Source organism: Homarus americanus, unplaced genomic scaffold (assembly GCF_018991925.1).
Source record: "Homarus americanus isolate GMGI-L3 unplaced genomic scaffold, GMGI_Hamer_2.0 scaffold20413, whole genome shotgun sequence".
Taxonomy (NCBI): Eukaryota; Metazoa; Arthropoda; class Malacostraca; order Decapoda; family Nephropidae; genus Homarus; species Homarus americanus.
Genome location: NW_024714445.1, coordinates 1 through 4,058, shown reverse-complemented (window position 1 = coordinate 4,058; position 4,058 = coordinate 1). Strand labels below are relative to the sequence as shown.

General features: G+C 39.1%; 1 long non-coding RNA gene across 1 annotated transcript; it reads right to left on the bottom strand.

Moving 5' to 3' along the window:
* Window positions 1-1,578: 1,578 nt before the first annotated feature.
* Window positions 1,579-2,962, bottom strand: LOC121878768. The gene is made up of 3 exons (XR_006091218.1): window positions 2,728-2,962; window positions 2,494-2,561; window positions 1,579-2,126 (listed from the first exon to the last, which is right to left on the bottom strand). It is a non-coding gene; the product is annotated as an uncharacterized LOC121878768 (long non-coding RNA).
* Window positions 2,963-4,058: the final 1,096 nt, after the last annotated feature.

The window sequence follows — 4,058 nt, the reverse complement described above, 5'->3', positions numbered from 1 at the left end:
GGAACAACCTGGTACTGTGAACTCTCATGCAGTGGTTCAATACTTAACCCGGGATACTATATTTCTGCTAGTTATCCCTCCAAACATGGGCCAATACCGCTCCATGCAAATAGATGAGGTACAATCACCAGGTGGAGTCAGCGGGCACATTTGTTTACAGCGACCGCCAAGCTGAAGGCTCGCTCGCTAGGTGCACCCAGGGAGGTTGACTCGTGACAAACTGGCAGTGTTATGAGGGCGCTTCCCGGGGGAATCGTGTCCTGGGATTCTAATCGCGCCCCCTTAGAGACCTCCTTCAAGAACCTTCTTGCCCATAGGTAGCTACCGAACCTCAGGAGAGTTGCTAACACACCCGCGTCTGGAGAAGTGGAGGAGAAATCACAGAGGGAGTGAATATTTAACTTCACTATACAAAACATATGTCTGGCACCGGTCCAGACGATAGCTAGATCTCTACTTTACTCGACTCAATTGGCACGGAAGTTACTATGTTAAAACATGAACACTGATATTCACAAAATTGACTAAGTTAAACTGAATTAATATGGCGGTGTGGAACACACGTGAACATACCTGGAGATGTGGAGGAGAAATCACAGAGGGCATATTCCTACTAGAAAGACTAATTTTACTAACAATAGGCCCTCTATTCAAAGTAGTCGTTGGACACCTAGCTGTGACCGTCAGTGTCACAGATCAGGCTAATTTTCTACATCTATATTTATGATTTAATCAGAGATTGAGTTTGTCAGTAAAGAGGTGAAATGGAGTTATATATGCGTTTGCAACTCTATTGGCCTGACGGCAAACCACATCCCAGGTCAAACGGCCGTTAAGTCTTGGAGAATTTTGAGTTTGACAGGAACTGTTCAGGAGATTAATGACTTTCTTAAATAAACAACCGACACTAACTAAACTATAAACATCAGATTCTCTGATGTCGGGGCGACAAAATAATATAACTTCAGTAGCGATCAGAAACTCATGGGTATCCCCACGGACGACATAAAATACGCCACTCTAGCTGGCAAACTCAACACTCGCTTACTTGACACGTCTTACTAACGATAAGGACAGTTGAAGCGTTCAACACCACTCACAATGGATCTTGAATGTTCCAACTGTAAACAGACATATCTAAGTTGACTCAAAACAAAGGTGTTCTCTCTCACATTCAAATACATTATATAGAGAGGTTGGTTTCAGTAAGTCAGAGAAAATGGGATAACGGAGGACTGAGGTGTCTTGAAGTGATGAGAAAACGGACTCCTCAGATGGAGGACTCAAAATAAAAGCAGAGTTACATGTTTTGTGGGCTATTAAGCGTAATATGAATCATTTGATTTTGGCGCTAACTGACGTGTAAGACCGTGGTCGTTACACATCCAATCTATCCCAGAAAATCTCTGAGAGCAATAGATTTCTAACTGCTTGGTCTAGCCCAGCCTTCTTTGCTTCGTCATCAATAGCCAGGACTTGAGGGCATTTCTGTTGTTGCTCATACTTTCCATGCAGTGGTTTATTGATCCCCATCTGAAAACATTGAAACTTTATGAATGGTGCTGGAGTCTTGGCAATTGTAAAGTTATGTGTATACCTATACTGTATAGCCTAGTTAGGGACATTTATGAATTTATGATAGTGACAATAAATCAGAAAATATAAATCTCATAAAATTTTATTGGTACATTATTTGTTGGATTTATCAATATAGTGATTCATCTACACCAGCTTCCGGACCACCCATGAATAAGCATGTAAAAACCATACCTTGTTTTAACTGGAAGTTTCAGTGATTCTTGACTGGCCAGGTAATGACTTCTGGCATTTTTTTAGAATAGCAGTCAGCTTTTGGGAATTTTTAATAGCCTTCACAACACGTGTACAGTCTCGCTGATTGCTATCAATTGACTTAATATTGGCCGTATCTGTGAATATTAAGTTGAGTGTATGGGCAAGACACCCATATGCCTGTATGTGTGGGAAGTCTTCCTTTATAAGTGCCTAGGCTTTCTTCGTGTTTGAAGCATTATCTGTGCAAATGGCAAGCACCTTCATTGCACCAATTTCTTCAACCATTTTTTTTAACAGACTTGCCATATATTCTCCTGTATGACTTTCTGCACCTATAGAAATTAAAAAAAATTATGATGGAGATTTATAACCCTTGTAGCTAATAGCCTATTATTGTATGTGATATATTATGCATATGCTAAACCTTTTTTCAGTTTGTAATTTATTAATTGTTAACAATATATTCATCCCACTTGAGCCAAAGCCATTCAGTGGTGTGTGGACAAGTTATCAAATGACCAAGATTGAAGAAGTAAATGGATTTAGCTATTGTAAATAAGTAGCGCAGTAATTTAACAGTAAAAAGATTTTCAAAATAAAATTGTTTGAGATATAAGACATCAAGCTAAATTTATTGTTTTTCAGTTTTTTGTTAGGTGACACTGACACCATATGATTGAGACATGAATGTGAACAAACCTGTTGCAGTGCTGCTCCAAAATATGGGCCTGGGCACTGTAATAACAAAGTTAATGATTCCCTCATTTCTGCAAAACAAATAAAAACAACTATTTAACTTCTTTTATATAAGATAGATACTAATGTTAGATTAGAACAAATGCCAGTAGATATGATGTTTTTATCAAAATGTTATACTGTTTGTAATTTAAATACAGTAATTAGCTAGATACATCAAACAAGCCATTATATTACCTTATATTAGTCCAACCATCACATAGTATTGCCACACTAGAAGCTGTTGCTACTTGTTCTTTAGCTGTTGTAACAGTTTCCTCATATACTCTCAAGAAGAGAGTTTGACATCGTCACGGTTAGGAAGTTTAAAAGCTGGCTGCAATGTTTCAAAAAAAATTTTCCAGTGGGTGTTCAACCATTCTTAATGAACATCCTGTTCCATAAACAGCGCGAGCTACTTCAAGTTGAGACTGATCCTGTAACAGAAAATAAATATTAGAGGATAGTTTCAAGTTATTTAGATTTATACAAGTTGGATCAAATTCTAGACATTTAAAGCTGTGAAACTGTAACTCAATTTTTCAAAATCCATAAATTATACAAGAATGATATTAACGGCATTATTTTATAATGCTCACGATCTGTTCTTTCGTCATCTGATCCTTGCATATGTAAGAACTAATTTTGTTCTTCTGGGGTGTCGCTGTAAACAGGGATTTTCTCTTTACTTGTGAGGAGGAACTTGGTCTTGAAGGAGGATCATCTGGTGTTGTTGCTCTGTATGTAGATGTTGGTGTAGTTCGAAAATATGAACTAACAGGTGGATGGTCCTTCTCTGCACACTCCAAAACACTACTAGTTGGTTTAGGTGACTTAGCAGGTATTTTGACATCCATTGCTTTTGGCGAGTCAGGTGACTCACAAATAGTTTCCTCATCAGAATCACCTTCCTCTGTCTTTTTTTCAGTATTTAAATACAGTCAACCCTCACTTTACGCGGTTAATGTAACCCGGAGGGTCCTGCGGAAAGTGAGGAACGCGTAAAGTGAATAACATAACATATGGGATTAATTGAAATAGAGTCCGGGCCGACCCCCAAACTCCACTTTTTGACGACACACAACTATGTTGTAGTAAAAATTTTATCTTAACTTTATGATGGTATGAAAAAACAAGTAATATAGAAGAGGTTAGGTTAGGAAAAATAAAGATTAACATAGGAAAAATAAAGGTTAGGTTAGGAAAAGTAAAAGTTAGGTGGAACACTTGCGTTAGTAGAAGAGATGGGTCGGCGTACGGGGATGGAGGCTGGTTCCGAGGCAGAGGGCAGGCTACTGGCCCTCAGGTGAATCACCATTACTAGGTGCATCACCATCACTGTCACTTACAGTTGTCAGGGCTTCCCTGACAAATCCCTCAAAGTCATCTTCACTGTCACTATCACTGGCTTGGGCTGGCTGTGGTGGGTTGCTGGCGAAGAAATCTGTTATGCTTTGCTGACGGCTGGTGTTGATGTTGTCGTGATACACCTTGATGTAGGGCTCCATAGTCTGCAACAGCTGGGTAGT